Genomic DNA, 22,551 nt, shown 5'->3' with positions numbered 1-22,551 from the left:
CAGATGGTCTCAAGTGCAGCCTCTGATGCACACAAACACCCAAACTGCAAGAACAGATTTGTTCTTAAAAATGCACCCAGTGACCAAGACCAGAGTCCAGGAACCTCACAGAGCAGGGTTCTAAGAGTCCAGAAACCTCACAGAGCAGGGTTCTTGAAGCAACTGGAGGTTGGGTTGCAGTTAACATTGTCGGAGAATAACAGGGAAAATATTAGTCCACACCTGTGTTCTACTTTAATGTAGTTATGTGGCTTGAGAAGAGATTACATAATATGATAGCAGCATCAACTGAATATGGTCAAATAATAGACAAATATAGATCTGGCATGAATCAGTTTAGCCAGGTTCTGCAGGAATGATTGACGGCCCTAACTGGTCTTTTCAGCAAGCTGCAATTTAAAAACTTTTGGGACAGAGGAAAAGTTATAATAGGATGTTTCATTTTAAATCATAGAGACAAGACCGTGCAAAGCATGTCATGGTTGGGAGCAATTTGCAGTTTCATAAATGGCCTTGGCAAATTGTTTCAAACTCCATTTTTAACATATTATTATCATATTTTACAAACTAGAGGAATGCTCTGCTGTTTGGTTCAATCACAGTTGCTCTGTTCTATCTCATCTCACTCGTTCTATCAGCGTTGATATTCTTGAAAAATACATCAAAGATATTTCAATTAACCTAGCAACCAAAGACTTTTGACAAAGATCATCTGTTTAGATATGCGCCTTCCCAAGATCGTATTATATGGCGAGCTCTCCACTGGCCACCGTGACAGAGGTGCACCAAAGAAAAGGTACAAGGACTGCCTAAAGAAATCTCTTGGTGCCTGCCACATTGACCACCGCCAGTGGGCTGATAACGCCTCAAACCGTGCATCTTGGCGCCTCACAGTTTGGCGGGCAGCAGCCTCCTTTGAAGAAGACCGCAGAGCCCACCTCACTGACAAAAGGCAAAGGAGGAAAAACCCAACACCCAACCCCAACCAACCAATTTTCCCTTGCAACCGCTGCAATCGTGTCTGCCTGTCCCGCATCGGACTGGTCAGCCACAAACGAGCCTGCAGCTGACGTGGACTTTTTACCCCCTCCATAAATCTTCGTCCGCGAAGCCAAGCCAAAGGAAAAGGAGCAGAAAATCCATAATCCACCAACCACAATGGGTCAAGACTATATCTGCAGTTCATTACACTGAGTCCAGTGAGATGAACTTAAAAGACAGTGAAATACATAGCAAGTGTTGCACAGAATGATTTTCCAGATCCCATTAGGTGAAAAATCATTTTGTAATATTCGTAAATTGCTAAATTCAAACTTTGACCATAAGACCTGATAGCAGAAATAGGCCTTTCTGCCCTACCCTTCAATCATGAGCAGATCCCATTTTTCCACTCAGCCCCACTGCCCGGTCCTCTCCCCATAACCTTTAATAGTCTGGCTAATCAAGAACCTATCAATGTATCCAAATGACCTGGTCTCCAAAACTGCCTGTGGCAACAAATTCCACAGTATCACCACCCACTGGTAGGAGAAATTCTTATGCATTTCTGTTCTAAGCAGATGTCCTTCAATCCCAAAGTAGTGCCTTCTTGTCCTAGACTCTCCCACCATGGGAAACACCCTTTCAACATTCAAAATCCTTCAATGAGATCCCCTCATTCTCCTAAATTCCAATTAATACAGGCCAAGAACCATCAAACGTTCCTCATATAATAACCCTTTCATTCCTGGAACCATCCTTTGTACCCGCTCCAGCATCAGCACATCCTTTTTTAAATGACTAGCCCAAAACTAAGCCTGCTCTTGTAATCTATTCCAGCATTGCATATGCTTTTTTCACCACCGTCTCAACCTGGGATTCCTCATGCAGGATAACATCTGAGGGTTTTTAATTTTCAACCCATTAAAAAAATCTTTCTCCTTTTTCTGGAATTCCTCACCTAATGAAGCAGCATTAATCTACTTGCATGACCTTCTCCTGCCATGACCCTCTCTCACAATTCAATGATCAACCCAACTCCCTGCACAATTTACACTCTCTTAAAGGAAGTGAAACTGTGCAAAACTTCATTGGAAAGGCACATCGTCCATGAAAAATCCCTTGGGCCACATGAAGAGTAGGACCTTAGCATGTCTCTTGTGGGCATCACAAGGTAGTGGAATGGGCTTCCAATGCATTGTACAATGCAATGCAGTTTCCAGGTGTAGATCCATGTATGGTTCCATTTCCCTTGTTATGGTGTGAACAGTTAAGGAATGCCATCCTTATAAATAGTAACTTTATATAGTTATAGGTTACAATACTATTTAATATTTGTTAATATTCTATTTTTTTTATTCTCATGTACTTATGTAACATTTTATCTGATGAAACTAATAAAACACTGAAAAAGAAGGAAAATCATTCTTCATTTTCGATTCCAACTTTCTTTTTTTTAAATTTTATTTTGGTTTTCCAACACATATTGTAGCGCAATCAATGACCACTCACAGACACAAAGTAAGGACCAAAGTCTTTATTGATCTAAAGAACCAAGCAGGCCTCAGCCTGCTGCTGTCTCAAGTCCAAGGGTAGGTATGAGGGAGGAGACTAGGGCCCTCGGCCTTTATTAGGGGTTCTGGGGGAGGGGCGATTGGTTCTGCAGGCAAGCCAGCCTGCCCAGCTCAGTGGGGAATGTGCCCACAATACCATGTTCTACCACATATATCGCTTATACATTCTTTACATATATATACCAAAATAATCCATCTACCACTTACAAATAAATATATAGACCTTCTCTTTCTTTTTTCTTATAAGAATACAAAAAGTACAATTTACATACATACATATATATATATATATATATAACAAACTAAACAAAGACTTCCCAGCCCCACCCCCCACTCCCATTACCCCTTTCCCCTTAACTAAAACAAGATAAACGGATGTAGAGTCTTTTTGTTTCCCGCCGAGGCTCCCTGTCTATTTTACTACTAAAATTAATAGTATAAGGTTGAGAGCAGATCTCATATTTACAACAGCAATATTGCACTTGTGCACCAATAAAGTTCAAATACAGTTGCCAGGTCTTCAGGAATGTATCGTGTTTGTTTCTTAAATTATAAGTAATCTTTTCCATAGGAATACGACTGTCCATTTCTGATATCCATCTCTTCAGAGAAATCGGTGTATCTGATTTCCACGTGATGGCAATACATTTATTAGCTATTGCCAATGCAATCATAGGAAATGAGATTTGGAACTCAGTTAAATGATCATTGATGTCTATAAAATTCCCCAACAAATATAATTTGGATTGCCAAGGAAGATGACTCCTGTAATCTTAGATAACACTTCCTGCCAGAAAACAGGACCAAACAGAATGGAGAAATGATCCTTCTTCTATTCCACGTCGGAAACATCTGTCGGATATTTCAGGCTTTGACTTGTGCAGTCTTTGCGGAGTCAAGTATAATTGATGAGGAAAATTGTAAATTGCACCAAACCGTACCTCGCATTAATAATCGATGTTTTCCCTTCTTTACACCATTCAGCCCAGGAATATTCTGATATGTACACTGCTAAATCTGCTTCCCATCTTTCCCTGGACCTATGAACTCTGAGCTTTTTTCCCATCAGTCTGGAGGGTAAAATAAATTTGAATAATAAACTTAGGTATATTACCCATCAATAAAATGCATTCCAATTGACTTGACCCAGAGGAGTCATATTGTTTCCACAAATTTCTCTTTAAAAAGCTCTTACTTGCAGATAGCAAAGAAAGGTACCATTCGGGACATCATATCTTTTGCTTCATTTGTTCGAATTACATTAAAATTCCATCCTTAGAACAATTTGCAATATACCTAATCCCCTTCTGGGTCCAAATATTTAAAATCCTCTTCCCCATTATCATTTGCAGCAATGGATTGTTACATAATGGAGCCCTGATGGAAATTCCAGTTTTCCTTTCTATTACGTCATTGGTGTCTTGCTTTATTTTAATCAAATGAATCAATATAAGATTAGAAGAGTTTTTCTTAATTAGTTTCAAGTTCTACCTATAAATAAGATCTTTGGGTGATGCCTCCTCCAACCCATGTATCCAATCCATATGTACCTAATTCGGTGATTCCGAAGCCAGGTAGTTTTCGTAAATTCTGGAAACCTTCAACCCCCCCCCCCCCCCCCCGATTTGTAGTCTCACGTCAATTTTTCCACTGCTATTCTTGGCACTTAATTGATAAATATATTGGAATTGATTGGAACAAATATTGGATATTTGGCGTGATCTTCATTTTAATACAGTTAACCTTTCCTATTAAGCTCAGGGACAGGTCCTTCCACTTCTGCAAATCTTTTTCTATTTTCTATTTAATTTATATCGATTGTTCAAATTGTTATCGAGCATGATTCCTAAATATTTAATCCCATCGTTTTTCCATTTAAGCATATCGTTTACTTTAATGCACTCATAATCTTGGTTTGTTATTGGTAAAATTTCACTTTTTTCCATATTTATTTTATATCCTGATACTCTCCCATATTTTATTAAATTTCCTGTGATTTCTCTATGGAACCTTCTGGTTCAGACATATACAGCAGTATACAGCAGCAAACAAACTAATCTTGTGTTGAACTTGTTTGCTTGGAAACCTTTAATTTTAGGATCAACCCTGATCATTTCTGCCAGAGGTTATATCACCGTTACAAATAGTGTTGGAGAAAGGCGGCAGCCCTGCCTGCTCGAACGACTTAATGGGAACATTCCTGATATCTGGTTTTTAGTTATTATTTTTGCATGTGGATTTTGCTGTAGAGCCTTAACCCAATTTATAAATCCTTGTCCAATATCTAACTTTTCCAATGTTTTATACAAAAAAGGCCACTCAAGTCTGTCGAATGCCTTTTCTGCATCTAGACATACTATTATATTGGGGACTTTCTGTGACTGAGCTATGTTAAATGGTCACTCCAGGTTATTTGACGCTTGCCTCTCTTTAACAAATCCTACTTGATCTACGTGAATTAATTTAGGTAAAAATTGTCCCAATCTGTTTGCTAATGCTTTTGCCATTTTGTAATCTACATTCAAAAGAGATATTGGTCAATAAGATGGAGTTTTCTTAGGATCTCTGTTCTTTTTGGGCAACACAGCAATTAATACCGTTGAGAATGAATCCAGTAATTTCTGGGCTTTCACTGCTTGTTCTATTTCATCCATAAACAGGGGCGTTAACAGCTCTTTAAATTCTTTATAAAATTCAACCGAAATCCATGCTCGCCCTGGGCTTTGTTAGCTCGAAGCATCCCCTGGTAAAATCTAAATCTAATTCCTGTTTGTCCTCATAATTCAACTTCAAGAGTTTCACTTCATCTAAGAACTTACATATTTTGGCCTCATCCCCCAGCAAGTCAGAGTTATATAAATTTTTGTAATATTGCTAAAATGTTTCATTTATCTCTTTTTGATTGAATGTAATCGTGTCATTTTCATTTTGTGTAGCATTTAAAGCTCTCGCTGATTCTTCAGCCTTCAGTTGCCATGATAATACCTTATGCGCTCTTTCTCCCAATTTGTAGTATTTCTGTTTTGTATTTAATATAGTCTTTTCTATTCTATATGATTGTAAGGTGTTGTTTTGGATTTTCTTATTTTCCATTGATCTAATTTGTCTTTATTTCCCATCCTTTGATATTCCTTTTCTAATTCCCCTATTTCCATCTCCAATTTATTTATTTCCACATTAAATTCTCTTTCAAATTTTTTTGTCTATGAAATAATTTGTCCTCTCAAATGTGCCTTTAACATATCCCAATTAGAAAGCTACTGTTCATTAATCCCAAATTAGTTTCACAAAAAAGTTCAATCTATTTTCATATAAATTATTTAAAATCTTCCCTTTTTAGTAACATCGTATTTAATCGCCATCTGTATCTATTTTCCTGCTTCTCCAATAATTGCATTACCAAGGTTAGTGGCGAGTGTTCTGAGTGCAGCCTTGGTAAGTATTCAGTTTTTACTACTTGATCTTTCAGACTCGACAATCGCAAAAACAAATCTCTTCTAGTATGTGAGTCATATTTTTTGAATAAAATGAATAATCTCTCTCCTTAGGGTTAGACTGCCTCCATACATCCATCGTTTAAATCTTTCATATATGACAGAGTTAATTTAATTGCCTTGGTTCTTGTTACTGTTTTTGCCGATTTATCTAGAATCAGATCCAAACAAAAATTAAAGTCCCCTCCAATCAATATATTTTTCCTTCCCTCTGTGGCTTTTAAAAATGCGACCTTCAAAAAGACCTCGTCATCATAATTTGGGGAATAAATATTTATTAGCATCCTTGATTCTGAGTAAAGTTTGCCATTTATCATTACATATCTACCTGCTTGGTCCTTGGAGATATTTACTACAGCGATCAGGACGTTCTTATTAATCAAATTTGCCACTCACACTGCTTTCTAATTGAATGAGGGAGAGAAGGCCTGCCCCCCACAATTCACCTCAATTTGTCATGTTCCACTTTAGTAAGATGTGTTTCTTGAAGAAATACTGTCAGCTTTTATCTTTTTTAAGTATCAAAGTATTCTTTTCCTTTTAACCTTCCCCTTCAAACTGTTGACATTAAAACTTATAAATTTCAATGACATCCATAATAACATATCAAAAATTCTGTGCAAATATACAAGTATGTAAACCATTTCATGATCTGTGACCTTGCCCTAAATATCATGCAAACTCCGCCCCAGCGGTGATGTAGACAGGAAGTCCCCAAGGTCCGCAAAGAAAAGCCCTTGAAAGCCCTCAGGGAGAAAGAAGAACCCCACCCAAAAGCCCCATCTTGAAAACTATCTCCCCCATTGATGCCATTATCTCCCTTAAGCCAGAGTTGTACATGCTTTACCTTCAGAACCTTCTTTCCATTCTTCGAGCTTCCCGATACATAGATAGAATAAAACTTTGACATTTCACCATAAAAGTTAAGATGACCGCCACACAAAAAAAAAACTTTACTATATCTTAAATATTTGATATACACCAATCTTTCACCGTCAGCTTCACTGTTCCTGTTCATAGTTGTCGAATAAATCTTTCACTTCTTCTTTCAATTTAAAATATCTTTTATTGCCTTCAAAAAATGTTTTCGCTGTAAGAAGGAAACGGGAACAACAGTACATGCAATTTGGGCATGTGAGAAAGTGGAAAAGTTTTGGGAAGATCTAAACCAGGTATTAAATAAAATCACAAAAAGCAACATACCAAAAAATCCAGAGATCTTTCTTCTAAGTAATATAAGAAGTAAAGAACTTGGCCTTGATTTGGATGGAGCACAAAAAAGATTTATCATGATAGCCTTAGCTGTAGCAAAAAAATGTATTATGTCAACCTGGAAATTAGAAGAGAGCCTGAGAATACAGCAATGGTACATAGAAATGAATAAATGTATTCCATTGGAAAAAATAACATATAATTTAAGAAATAACATCACAGTATTCGAACAAATTTGGGAACCGTACATGGGACACAACAGAGAAGTCCTACCGCAGACCTCCACCACCTAAAATGACAGAAGGAGAAGAAGACGAAATGAACTGACCCAGTATGTAAAAGTAGAAGACACAAATTTCTTGTTTATTTTCATTGTGTGATAACATTGTTTAATGGGTTTAATGTATCATATATGTTGAACATTGAGTGGGTGGGGAGGGGTGGTGAAGGAGGGAGGGAAGGAAGGGGGAAAAGGGGTGAAAATGACACTGTTCATAGTGTGAAAAAAAATTTTTTTAATTTTTTTTAAATGTCCACTCTCAACGTTGCTCGGTGCAGCATTGTATATTTAAAGTTCTTTTCTCAGAGTTCAAATTGTCTTCTTCTCTGAATCACCACGTTATGAAAGTCCTGGAAGAACATAATCTCTGCATTATCCCATTTCAAGGGAGAACCAGAGTTTTGTGTATTCTCATGAGCAACTTTTAGATCATCTCTTTATCCTTGAATTTCAACAATCCTAACCAGAATGGGTTGAGGGTGGGCTTTACCCATTCTCCTCAGTCCCAAAGTTTGACGAGCCCGTTCAATGTGAACTCGGTCACCGAGTTCATCGATGTGAATGATTTGAGGGATCCAAGTTTTGAAGAATTTCATGACATCTTTGCCTTCTGCACCTTCTCTCAGGCCAACAATTTGTACATTGTTCCTCCAACTGAAATTCTCCACTCGATCCAAATTTTCCAAAAGAAGCTGACTATCAGTCACCCACGTTCAGCTTGTTTCTTTTAATCTTCGATTTGTTTATTGTGTTTGCCAAGATCTTTTTCGGCTCTGTCCACTCTTTCATTTAAATCATTAATAGCCTCACCCACATCTCTCACTGGAGTGGTAACCTTGTTAAATGGCATTCTCCACATTTGTAAAACGTTGACCCAGGCCTCCAATCTCTTGCAGCAGAGTTTCAAAGCCCATCGATCGCGAGAGGAGGAGGCGTCTCCACGCGCACTTTCCGTCGAGGTGACTGACAAGGCTGGAGTTTTTTCCATCACGGATTTTGGCTTCTCCCCGTGGGGTCTTCCAGTCATTCTTCAATATTAATCTTTAAAAGATGTATCCACACTTCTGTAGTTGAATATTTTTCGTTAAAACTACTTTTTGGTCGTTTTTTTAGAGGAGTTTCTCAGAGAGCTCAGAGAAACACGTGCTCAGCCACCAAGCATGCCCCCCCCCCCCCCCCCACCACATTTCCAACTTTCTTGAGATAAATTATAACATTCAGCCAGTATTTCTGCTTATTTTTCTTTGCCCTGGTGCATGGTCTTGGCTGCTGCACCGTTGCTCAAAGCACAACAGTGCTGGGGAGGTTGCCTGGAAAAGATTCCATTGGCAAAGAAGCCACTTGTGAGTTGGCATCAATTATTATCATTATTTGCAACAGCATGCTTCGGGACATTGGTTGCCCATATCCAAAGTCATACCAGTCCAGAATTCCCTTTAGCCCCTGGGTTTGGAAACTCACTTCCAGTGATAGAGTGCCTCATGTCCTTTCTCCTCCCTGTTACTTCCTCCAGCACTGAAGCCTTCCTAGATATCGGAAAATATCTCACCTCCTAATTATCCCCAACATTGCTTTCAAGTGCCAAACCCCTGATGTCTGTAACCTCTTCCCAAACAACTTTCTGCATCCCTCGTTCTCTTTTTTCCATGACACATCTTGAAAACAAGTTCTTTAGCAAAGTTTTTGGTCATCTCTTAATGTTGGCTTTGTGCCAGCTGCTTAGAGACATTTTGTAATGTCCAGGACGCTATAAAATGGCAGCTAATTGTTATTGCTCCTGATATTAACTCAGCTGGAGACTTTTCAGTTGCTATAGGACAGTATATTCAGTGCTCAGTTGCATCAGAAGGAAGTTGCAACTGAAAAACAAAAATGCTCGCTGTTCTACACCAGTAAATAAAAAGCATCCAGACACCTGTCTGCTGAGACAGTTCATAATATGGACCATTCAGCTTGCAAGCAGTAAGATTCACAGTCCATGCTCCAAGATCAATGCTTACTGAACTTTGAATTCACTTCAACTTCAAGTCAAGTTTGTTTATCATCCCGTTGTGCAAGTACATCCTGACGAAACAGCATTCCCTGATCCTCGAAGCAAAAACAAGCAAACACACATCCAGACATAACTCACATAAAGACGTGATAAATATGAAGTATATATATGCAAATATATAGATAAATAAATATTGTTTAATAAATAGTAGTCTCAGAGGGTGTTTAGAGTGAGAAAAAATGTTTTCTCATAGGACCGGTAGGTTTTCTTGGAAGCTACGTCCAACTCTGAGATTTACTGGGCTGAACTCTTGCCTTTATATACGCTGAGCACGCTATCCTCCTTTTGATGCGTTAATGTAGCACCATTCACTTTACGCAATATGGGTCAACACAGACCAGGATTTGCCTTTACAGTTTCTTTTCTCCTCAGCTTCCTTGCTCATTGCACAAATTCTCTTCACTGCTGATAAAAGGAGAAACACGAGAAAAATGGGTCCGACCCAAAACATTGGGTGTTTCCTTCTCTTTATGGACACTACCTGTCAGGGTCCATCCAGCTTCTTAATTTATTGTAGCCATGTCAGTTTCTATCTCACATTCAATGCTGCACAGGCTCGTGGGTCAGAAGGACCTGTTAGCTTACTGTATATCTGTAGACTTTTTTCACATTTCACCTTACCTACTTCAATAAACAGTACTAAAACCATGTAATTTATCTTTCTCTGAGGGATTATGCATCCGACAGATGGATAGTTTTCATATTGTCTTTATTGCAATTCAATTTCAAGGAATCCTTGAACACGAGATGAAATGTTTTGCCTCATTTTGTAAAACAAAACCACGTTTTCCATGTTTCAAAATAGCTGTGGCTCGCAATGCCAAAAAAATCTTTTCAACTACATGTTATTTCTGTACTGCAGATGGCAGCTTCAGTTGGTAAATATTTCCCAACAAGCCACGTGGAATGTGGAAGCAATCCTGTGAAACCAAAATGTACTGTGACATTTATGATCTTCCCTGGTCTGTCTGCCAACAATCATCACCCAATAAATTTACAAAGCACCGAAAATGCATTTGTCTGTGGAATACGTAAGATCTTGCTCCTCTGGTAGAACCAAATATTTTCCTCATTGATGTGCGGTCCAGCTTTCAAAAACAAAACTTGATTCCAATATATGAAAAATCGCAATGAACTTTCAATATGGTTGGCACGGGAAACAGATGCCAAGTCATTTCACCAGGTCACATTCCAATATTGCCTGTCCCATTTGATTTTGCAGAGAGTCGTTTGAATTTAAAGCAGAAGACTGTTTTGGCAATACACCAACTTCAATTGAGTCAGAATAATCTCAGTTGTGGCTTGGTTAGAGGATTCTTGGATTGTACAAGTCCCACTTCTGAATAAACAGTGTAATGGTGAGGGATTGCCATGCTCCCAGACGGCCAATTCCAGAGGAGAATTTAAATTACAATCCTTCTTCCTTTCTTAGGTGGATAGAACAAAAATCAAGAAATACTATTTCAGAGAAGAACAGGAATGATCTCCTGGTGTCCTGGGGAATATTTAACCACTCTGTATCATTAATATTTATGGAATTTTGCCACTACATGAATGGTCTAAAAAGGAATGTACAGGAATTTTTAGTCCATTCCTGCCCCGCAATTTATCCTGCAGGACCCCTACAACATTTTGGAGGAAGCCTGCAGTATAAATCGAACCAGAAAAATTCATTGACGGTCACCCCACTCTCTACTGCATGTCCCACCACCAGAAATGTTGAACTCAGGTACTTTTTTTTTCCACGATTTTCCTGATATTGCAATCTAAAAACCATGAAAGATTATTGCCTTCTTATCAAGGAGCTTGCTGTGAGGCAATTGACCATTGTGTTCCTTTAACTTACAGTAGCATTTACAGCAAATATTCTCCAAAAGAACTTTATTACCTAAACAAAAGGCTTTGAGGCTGTGAGATCCTCTAAGATAAATGTAAATTTGTTCCCAACATTTCAAGTTCTGAAAATTTCTTAAAGAAACTTCTCAGCGTTGAATGTTGAAAGGGCCCCACAATGGATGAATGACAAAAAAGATTGAGATAATGCTTTGAGAGATGATATGGAGAGGAATATTGATCCAAATGTTAACAAAAGGTACAAAAGACCTCTAATCTTTACCATGGTTCTGTTTAATATTTTACAGCTCTTCCAGAAAAGTATTCAGAAACAAGATTAACACCCTAAGTTCAAAGTTCAGATTTATTGTCACATCACATTCAACCCTGAGATTCTTTTCCCTGCGGGCCAGGCAGAATTTCTACTGATCAGGAGTGCAAAAAACTACTCAGGAGAGAAGTGTAAACAAACTGACGGTGGAGTACAGAAATAAAAGAAATATTCGGTAATAAATAATGAGCAAAGTGTGAGTCCTTAAACAAGTCTCTGATCGAGTTGGCTGTTGAGGAGTCTGATGGTGGAGGGGGAGCAGCTGTTCCTGAACCTGCTGGGGCGAGTCTTGTGTAAAGAGCAAAGAGTGAAAAAAAATCCTTATACGCAGTCACATTTTTAGCAAGAAAATTTTGTTTACTGTCAATCCATTTTATTTTCTCTTTTACCTGTGCAATATTTTCTGATTCTCTCAAAATCATTCATTAATAAATGCACACTCTTTCTTACCTATCTGTTTTATTGCGAATAAAATTTGGAGTGAAATGTAAGGGTTAATTTTGCAGAGGAAGAGAGATGGAGAAAAACATGTGCGCATATCTATTTTAACAAAGGATGGGTAAGTAAGGAATGAAACGCGAAAGTGTGCAGAAGCACCAATTGTAGTAAAATCACAATATTTGAGATATTCAGCAGATGGGTAAGTAACTTTATTAAACAAACCAGAGGCCATGTAGTCATGTTAAAAGTCTGTATGAATGAGCTGTAACCGTAGCAGTTGTTGGAGTCTTTAGTAGTGGCCATCTGGTTTTGTCTAATTTTGTCCACTGGAGCAATTGACAAAATTTTGCAACGTAACCATGCAGCTACTTAACAAAAGAATGTTAATTATCTTACCGTGGACTCGTTTGTGAAGAAGCGCAAGATAAAACTGAATCTAAAGGATCAACTTCCCATCTCACCTCAAGTCCGTGGAATAAAAACGAGGAGCTGTGAAAGCATATCATGAATGAGCAATTCCCCACTTCCCTCTACAAACCTTAATGACAGCCTTGCCTTAACACCTCGAGATGTAAATTTTACTCTTTTACCTTCTACATGCTGAAATAACACCATTTGGCACAATGATGATTTAACTAGTTACTGTTCGATACTATTTACTAGTTACTATGTTGATTTCCTTGTATAATACGTTATTAGTTGGAAACTTAAGTGACTGCAGTTATATATCAAAGCAATGCAATGCACTGCTCCCATTAAATTCAGAAGTTTCAATGCAGAGGCAACATGGGGATTAACTTCACCAGAAGGATGACAGCAGTACATAAACCCAGATCATTACTACCTTCTCAAATGCAAGATCACCTGCCCCTGCTCCCATTTCTTATCTATTTTACAACTTACAAGGCTCTAAGGCAGCCATTCTCAACCTTTCATTGGTTATGGAACCTTCTGTATTGCACAGTCAGTTTGTTTACAGCTCATTATTTGTTAACATGCTAGTTGAGTACAATGTTTTTGCACCACCAATACTTACTTATTCTACCTCGCTCACAGGAAAAAGAATCTCTGGGATGTATATGATGTCATGTAGATACTCTGATAATAAATCTGAAATCAGAAATCAAGGTGGCTACTCCTTTGCAGGGCTTGATTTCCACCCACACTGCCGTTCTCCCACAATATTCTCTTGAAAGACCACTGTGACTTCTTTTAAGAATATTGCACCTCCCCCACCTCTCTTCCCATTGTTTCCATCCAGCGAAATCAATACTTTGGCTTGTTCCTTCCTTCTCTTTCTTAATTCCTTTTTTCCTTCCTTCCTACCTCCTTCCTTTCTTTGTTTCTACTTCTATATGCGGGAAAACAAATGGATAACTGTTCAGGGGAAATTTTCCCCAAGAGTTGATGCAAGGGACATGTCATTGAATTCTCCTTCAGGATTACTGTGAGAGGTATAAATGGATCAAATATCTCCTGATCCATGAGTGTGTATTCTCATGCAATTTAGGTTATTTCTTCCTTATTCCTAAATCCTTTGGTCTCAAGTATTTCAGCTGGGACTTCTGGAGCCTCCATTTGCCATTATATTGCTAGTCCTCTCTTGTCCTAAATCACCTCCTGTGATTCAATGCTCCTGCCACAGTGCACCTTCATTTAACACAGTGGTTTTCTTCTTCCCACTCACATCCCACTTTAAACATTCCCTATCCCATCGGTGCTCTGTGATTAGTAAGAGATTACTTAAGGTGGTACGTGGGTGAGAAAGAAAAAGTTTGAAAATCACTGTTTTAATCGTACCTCATTGACTAGTTATGTGCATGGTTTCAGAACTCCAAAGAAAATGGGCACATAACAATTTTTCTCCAGCAAAGTATTTCAGTAACAATTGGGTTTGGAACAGTGGTTCTCAACCTTCCCTTCACACTCACATCCCACCTTAATCAATCCCTTACCAATATCAGAGCACTTGCGGCATAGAGATTGATTAAAGTGGGATGTGAGTGGAACGAAAAAGTTTGAAAACCATTGATTGAACAGGATCACCCCACTGATAAGCAACAACTGACTAAACATCAACAAGGTCGGATCCTGAATTGCTCCAACCTGAGAAGTCAACCATTCTCCTTCTCCCACTGATGCTACTTGGCTTGCTGAGTTGGTCCAGCCAATGGTTTTCTTTTGTTTCAGTTTTGTATTGTTCATATATGAGCAAAAATACAGCCAACAAAGTACTATCTCCATGGTGAGTTAAGAAATTATGGACAAGAGACTAAAAGGCTGAAAAAGGGATATTTATTCCTGTTTCATTATTTATTCATTTTTGTTCCTTTTAAATGCTGTAGATTTTAATGTTCCCTTGTATTGTCGACAAAGCTGCCAGTTAGGATTTCCAATTTTCATCCTGACATGAGAAACTTCACTCAACTGAGCTCAAAGAAAAATCACAGCTGTTATTGCGGAAAGCAGCCTTCTGTTTATGTGGCAATACTTGGAACAGATCCAAGGGATGAGGTTTGACAGATTCCTGCACGACAGCTGAGGAGTCTAACTATAAGCAGATGGAACTTTACCAAGGCAAACGGACAGTTTGGAGTGATTAACAAAAAAAAATCTACATCACTACCCAAGGAGGGGCGAATGCAAAGTTAGTTAAACTATAATTTGACATGGAAATTTACACAACTGTCCTGCTACTTGGCCACCTTGACATCGAGAAAACCAAACACAGATTGGCTGCCCGCTTCACCAAACACCTATGCTGTGTTTGTGGGTCTAAACTTAAAGCCAACAATTTTAACTCCCCCAAACCACATCTGTTCTTCTCAGGAGGCTAAATGCAAGCTTGAGGAATGACCCATCATATTCCTCCTGGTCAGCCATAAACCTAACCCAACAAATGCTGATTTTCCTTATTTTAGATAACAGCTGCCTCATTTCATTCCACTGTTCCCACCTCTTCTCCTGTACTTATTTTCTCTCTTTCTCTAACTTTTCTTTCTCCACTTCCTTTCCCCTTCTCTTCCCCCCCCCCCCACCCCCTCCACACACACACCTTTTGTCCCATGTGCTACCACCTTTAGGTCCCTCCCCCAATTTATTTTCTCCTTTATATGTGTATTTTACCTTTTCAATCTTAGTCTTGATAAAGGGTCCAGACCCAAAACATCGACTGACCTTTCTACCCATGGATACGGAGTCCCTTCTTTGTCTGCTCAAGATTCCAGTCTCAGCATCTTTTTTGTTTCTCTGTCAGGATACTTGGTTGCTTGAATAATTCTCAAGTATGCAATTTATCATGTAAAATATTGTATTATTCTAATAAGAAAACAGAAAAGTGTAAATTCATCCCATCTTACTTTGAAAATGGGGTAAGAGATGATGAGCTGGAGGTTGGTGGGAGAGAAGAGTTCTACCGAGTGGTCTAATCCATCCAGTTTCAGAAAGAGATCCCTGCTGTTCAATGATTATACTGCAAACTGCCTCCTGCAAGAGCTAAGACTGAAAGCTCAGAGCAGGACACGGAATGTACATAGTTTGCCAATTCTACTTCCTTCCAGGAGCTGGAGGTGTTTGCAATATCGTCTTCATTCACTGTCATCTGGAATTGTTATTCAAAGAAATGGAGATTACAGGCTTTCCCATTGTGGAATGCCCCATCATCAGATTCACTTCTTTTCACAGGTTTCATACATTAATTCCACCCTGACCTAGAACCAAACATGGAAACCGTTCCCTCAACATCCAACCAGTCGATTAATGCACAAGTTCTTTGTGCTTGAATTCAATAAACGATCTGTTTTTAATTTCTCACCTCCTGTGAACTCTAATTTCTTGTTCCTCTTAAAACTTTAAATACAATGGCTTGTGAGCTATTCTTCCTTCCTGTGTGTTGAAATTCAAGACTCATCATATAATTCTTTCCCAGCTCACCAATCCATGGAACTCTATTTACCCTCGCTTTCCTCCAACCCTGCAGTCTTTCAAAGCTCCAAATCTTTCTTTATATCCTTTCCATTTCCAACCAATGCCCATAGCCTTAAAAAGTCTTTTTTGTTCAGGGTCGATTTATTTATCTCCAAAACATTAGTGTGTAGAACTTGGACACTGGATCTTCCAGATGGCTGTTTCTCTGTTTCTTTTGCTGGAGGTACATTCATCAGAAGAGAAAATAAAAATAATATATCTTGATAAATCAGAATGCTGCTTCCAGTTTTGACACATACTGGTAGCATGTCAAGGCAATAGAGAAGGACAAGATTAGATTCACTAAGTTAATGCATGAATGAAATCCTTCAATTATGAGAATAGACCAGATAAACAGAGTCATTTTCTCAAGACCAGAGGTTTAAAAAAGAAACTTCTGTGTTGTTCAAGACTAGATAGCATTGAACTATAAGACATTGGAGCAGAAATGGACCATTCAGCTCATCAAGTCTGCCCCACCATTTAATCATGAGTTGATGCTTTTCCCCACTCAGCCCCACTGCCCGGCCTTCTCCCCATAAATTTTGATGCCCTGGCTAATCCCTGCCTTAAATACAACAAATTTCCTGGCCTCCACAACCACCTAAGGCAACAAGTTCCACAGATTTACCACCCTCTGGCTGAGCGGATGCCTTCAATCCTGAGCTTATGCCCTCTTGTCCTAGACTCTCCTCCATGGGAAATAACCTTTCTACATCTACTCCATCTGCACCTTTCAACACTCAAAATGTTTTAATGAGATGTCGTTTTCCACCCCCCCCCCCCCCCAAATTTTCTTAAATTGGTGGCCAAGAGCTGTCAAATGCTCCTCATATGATAACACTTTCATTCCTGGAATCATCCTTATGAACCTCCTCTCCAACATCAACACATCCTTTCTTGAATGAGGAGCCCACAACTGCTCACAATATACCAAGTGAGGTCTCACCAGAGCCTTATAATGCCTGTTTAATTACAGAAGAAAGATGCTGCAGGAGATTTAAGGAACAAAACATTTGTATCACCTTAGAAGATTAGCATAAATAGGAAATCAAACTCAGCATCTGTTAGGTTAACAAAATAATTTGATTTCAATTAAATTTCTACATTCTCTCAGCTTGAAGATACTGAATGCTGCAGCCACATTGACACATCTGACCTTCATTTTCCCCCATTGTTTCAAGAGGCTATCCAACCATGAGGACATAGAGCAATTACTCATGCAGGTAATCCAGCTCATCTCCATCCACATAAATTCCAAACCCACGCTCGATAGAAGCATCTACTTTATACAAAAAGAGGGGAGGGAATCAAACCTGAGAGTTTCTGAGTCCATATGGATCAGTTTATTGTTACCTTTATCAAATGATCCATTAGATGTAGAAGCTTTAGAGTGAGTGCTGATGCAGAGAAGATGTACCAGAATGTTACCTGGATTGAAGAACATGATTTATGAAGCGACAAAGGATAAATGGTGATTAATAGATTGTGAGGGGAATATATAGGGTGTTAGCAGAGATTTCTTTTTAAACACAGAGAGTGGTAGGTGCCTGGAATTCATTGCTGGGGGTGGGGGTGGTGGTGGAGGTTATTGCAATAGAGACATTTAAAAGACATACGTACCTTTGAGAGGTACATGATTGTAAGAAAAATAGAGGGATATGGGTGTGAGGTAGGGAAATGATTAGATCAGTGGTTCTCAACCTTTTTCTTTCCACTCACATACACTCTAAGTATTCCCTCCGCCATCGGTGCTCTGTGATTAGTAAGAGATTGCTTAAGGTGGTAGGTGGGTAGGAAGAAAAAGTTTGAAAATTACTGTTTAAATTGTACCCCATTGACTCATTATGTGCACGGTTTCAGAACTCCAAAGGAAACAGGCCAATGACAATTTTTCTCAAGCAAAATATTTCAGTAACCATTGGGTCAAGAGGAATGATTTTCAACCTTCCTTTCCCACTCATATCCCACCTTAAGCAATCCCTTACTAATCACAGAGCACCAACGGCATAGGGATTACTTAAAGTGGTACGTGAGTGGAAAGGAAAAGGTTGAGAACCATTGGGTTAGATTGTTGTGGAGTTAGTTTACATAGGTCATATGCTGATACGACCACCAGCCTACTGCAAGGGGCGATCCTTGTACCTTCAGGAAGACCACCTAATGGGCTGACTCCATCTGGCCAGCTGTCAATCAGCCAACCTGAGTAGACCACCTAAGGTCCTGGCTCCACCTGGCCGGCTCTCAATCAGCCGACCTGAATATAGACCTGAGCTGCCCCCTCCTGAGCTGTTCACATGGGGAGCCATCAAGGCATGAACTGGTGTTCAGCCTTTTACTGGAACAAAGCCTATTGTACAGTCTTTTGAGTTTTGTGCTTGCTTGTTGCTACCTCAGCACACCGCAGGTCAGCACAGCATTGTGGCCCAAAGGGCCAGTATTGTGTTCTAATGTCCAATGTTCTCGACCATAAGGTTAACTGCAGGTGCCTTCTGATAAAAAGTCTCCATCCAGAAAGTTCCTTTCTGTTGTTGTTGATTTGATGAGAGGCTCCAGCATTTTCGGTTTTTATTTTAGATTTCCAGCTGCATCCGTGGAAACATCAACAGAAAGGAACTTTCTGGTTGGAGACTTTTTAATCAGAAGGCACCACACAACAAAGGTAACTGGGCTAGAAGCAGAGAATGATACATCACATTCACCTCATTTTACCCATGACGTAGACTCACTAATATCAAGTCCATTCCAGTCTGTTATCAACATTGTTTTGAAAAGATCTCACGGAGACATTCATAGTTTTCTTAATCTCCTCCCACAAAAGGGGAGATACACAGTTGTTCATCACACAACTATTTCTTAGACCTGTTTTAAACCAGTTTCCCAAGTATATTGCATTTTTTAAACTTTAGACATACAGCAGGGTAACAAGCCCTTGAGCCTGTGGCACCAAAATACTCCAATTAACCTACGTCCACCGTACATTTTGAAGGGTGGGAAGGAACTGCAGCCCCCGCAGAAAACCCACACAGACACGAGGAGAACATACAAATCCCTTACAGAGAGCACAGGATTCCAACCCAACTTGTTGGCACTACGCTCACTGTATCGCCTCTGCTGCTTTATTCACTCCTCTCTGCATCTCACTGAGACATGGATTTTGTTCTCCATTACCCTTTACCACTTTGCTGAAGTCACCTAACATTTAATGAGGCCATATTTTTTGTTCTGCAGGAGGTGTCAGATAATAAAATGAGTGCACCAATTATTGGAAATACTCAGAAATTCAGACAGCAACAGTGGAGAGAAAAACAATAACAATTCAGACTGGGGCCACTTCATCAGGAGCAGGTCTCTCTCCTCAAGGATCATCACCATTCAGGCCATGCCCTGTAAACCATCAGGAAGGAGGGACAGGAGCCTGACAATGAAGACCCAGCGGCACCAGGACCGCTTCTTCCCCTCCACCATCAGATTTCTGAATGGACAATATACTTTTCTTCTTTTTGCACTCAGTCATACTATCGCTAAGCAACAAATTTTGTGACATGTTCATGATAATAAATTTTGATTCCGATTCTGAGCTAGAAGAGGTCAAATATTGAATATGTTTTTAAGATGGGGAGTCAGAAAGAAAGAGAGAAGCTCTGTGAATAGGATGGAGACGAGAGAAACTGAAGGACAAGAGGTAGGGATTGACTGAGGAAGACTTATTCATCATAGCTGATCTATTGGAGGAGTATAACTAAAACTAGATGGAATGAGGACAAAAAAAGATCAACTGGAATTGTGAGATTCTTGAGTTGAAATCCTGAAATAAAAGTGAATATTCAACTGAGATAACAGCTGTGGAGGGATGGAAACAGGGTTGGCATCACTGCTGACGAACTTTCCTCAGTCCCTGCACGTCTGAGACAAACTGGAAAGGCGGCGGTCTGAAATTGTTAAATTCACCATTAATTCGTGAAGGCTGAATCATTCCCATTTGAAAGATGAAATGCTGCCCCTTGGCCTAAAGTTGAACTTTCTTTGGAACAGAGTACGCTGCTGAAGAGACAGAGGTGATAATAGGAGTGGGATAAAGACTCACAATGGTATTTTCTCGTACAAGCTCGGGTTTCTGGCATTGTGGTTTCAATGGCTTCTGGATAGAGAGCTAGAATGGGAAATTCTGCCTCTGGATGGGCATTGATGTTTCCAGGCAGCTCTCAGAAAAGCTACTTTTTCATTAGTTTACATTAATAATGCTGAAGCATTACATACAACCGCTCGCCTTTTGAACAGATCCTGAACACGGTGCTGAGCAGCCTACAAGCAGCCACTTTGTTGATCAGCCCCTGATGGAAAACGGCACTATCCCCTGCAGCTCAGAAGGTTGGGGGTTTCAATCCCACTCCACAGACAGGACCACAAACGGGCAGGACGATTCTCACTGCGAGACTGAGCAAGAGCTGAACTATTAGGTGTGCCCTGCTTCATATGAAACATTAATTTGAAGGACCAACTCTCGCTCAACAATTCCATCGCTCGATTTCAAGGAGCTACCCCAATATATCGTTCATATGGGTAAGATGCTGACATGCGGGACTTGTGTGGGTGGGTCATTTGGGTTGGCATGGGCAAGTTTGGCCGAAGGGCCTGTTTCCATGCTCAATTACCCCATGACGTATTGGATATCCTCCTTCGCATTGAATGCCCAGCCTAATCCTACCCAAACTTTCTTCTGTCATTACTAAAACTAGGTTTTCTGGTCATGAGTACATGGCCTTCCAACATTAAGTCCAGGAGTGTCACATCTCCACATTCATTGTTCCAAAATCTGCTTACTTTAGTAATCTTTAGCATACATCCTGGTTTCTAAGCAATTAACAATCTGCTGAATGAGTATCGAGCAGCATCAAGAGGAGAAGAACCCTTCAAACTTTTGGTCTGGCCCAAACCACTGAGCATTCTTTTCCTTCCACCGATTCTACTCAACCCACCGAGTTTCTCCAGCCGAAAGTTTGTTGACCCAGGTTCCAGTAGTCTCTTGAAAGGCTCTTGATGATTGTACCTCACTCCAGAATTTGCAAATCTGTCAACCAGCAGCTGAAATTTTGCAACGATAGGAAGTGTTCCTGAATTTTAGCCCAATCTTTTACTGCACCCTCTCTATTTTGGCAAATCTATCTCACTTAAAGGCCGTAACACTGACCTGAAGCTGTCAAAGAGGAGGTGGTACTTGGGAAGATCTCTCTGTTTCTTTATGCCAATGCAGAAAGAGGGCTTTCAGCCAGAACTTGTATTTTCAACTTCAAGTTCATTCTCATTTGACTGTGTTTACACAACTGCGTTTCTCCAGACCCTGCTGCACAGCAGAAAATAATCATAAAGATAGATTAAAATTACATTTTTATACCTAAAGATATAATTTAAAATAAATATACACTAATATTTTGGAATGATATACTCAGTTACAGAACACTTCTTCAATTCATCAAGAAGCTGTTTTCGAGCTTGGTAGTTTTGATGCTCCTGTACCTCCTTTTTTCCAAAACAAATACCAAAACTCATTGGCGAGGCTGTCTCTCACTTTTGCTGATCATTGCAGTGAATAAATTATTTTTCTGTACTTTTGTCAGAACCATTTGCAACTCAACCACAAGCTCCTCCCACAATTTGAAGCTCCTCCCACAACCTTCACTGGTGCAAAGTTGAAATCCGTTCCATAAACAAGGAGGGTGACACCAACCAGCTGTTGGAAAATGGCCATTAATGCACTTTCCCATTCTGATTATTACTGGTGTATATTTTGCACAGTAATAATTACAGTATTCGGAGACATTTAGTACGATGTTACTTGTGTTCAACCAGTTGGGAGTGATGCTAGATGGCATGATATGAATGACTATTGTAGACAGATTTCTGAGCCAAATGTACAGCAGTGTCAAAAAAAATGTTTGTTTGTGACTCCCTGAGGTTCTCATTATTTGTGAATTGCCTGTCTGAGAGTTTACATTTCTGCTGTCACCCCACAAGAATAAAATATCAATGACTTGTTTTTAAATCTATCATAAGGATGTTTTCATACACCATTCACAAATAATTAAAAAATAGTTTTCTGCAGATATTCATTTCACTCATAGGTGCACCCTATTCATCAGATTAATTCCAGAAATGAGACAATTTTCTTATGAGAAGAGATTGAGTAGCCTAGGCCAAGACTCATTGGAGTTTCGAAGGGTGATCTTACAGACACACACAAAATTACAAAAGGAATAGACAAGGTATAACCATATAACAATTACAATATGGAAACAGGCCATATCGGCCCTTCAAGTCCACATCGATTTAAGTGAACTCCACTAGTTCCACCTACCTGCTCCTTGTCCATAACCCTCCAACCCCTTCAC

General features: G+C 39.5%; 1 protein-coding gene across 2 annotated transcripts in view; it reads right to left on the bottom strand.

Annotated features, from left to right (window-relative positions):
* irf8 (interferon regulatory factor 8) overlaps positions 1–22,551 on the bottom strand; it is a 115,422-nt gene that overhangs the window by 59,504 nt on the left and 33,367 nt on the right. The window contains exons 10-12 of one of the 2 annotated variants that reach the window (XR_011345984.1): positions 21,354–21,506; positions 12,593–12,685; positions 11,774–12,043 (exon numbers count right to left, since the gene is read on the bottom strand). The gene's annotated coding sequence lies outside the window, so the exon portion shown is untranslated. Of the gene's footprint in view, positions 1–11,773; positions 12,044–12,592; positions 12,686–21,353; positions 21,507–22,551 lie in introns of those variants that run through there. The other variant, XR_011345983.1, reaches the window with a different exon arrangement.

The sequence above is a fragment of the Narcine bancroftii genome, chromosome 10, assembly GCF_036971445.1.
Source record: "Narcine bancroftii isolate sNarBan1 chromosome 10, sNarBan1.hap1, whole genome shotgun sequence".
NCBI classification, from domain to species: Eukaryota; Metazoa; Chordata; class Chondrichthyes; order Torpediniformes; family Narcinidae; genus Narcine; species Narcine bancroftii.
The sequence above is the reverse complement of the archived record's forward strand: the minus strand, read 5'-3'. Positions and strand labels throughout refer to the sequence as shown.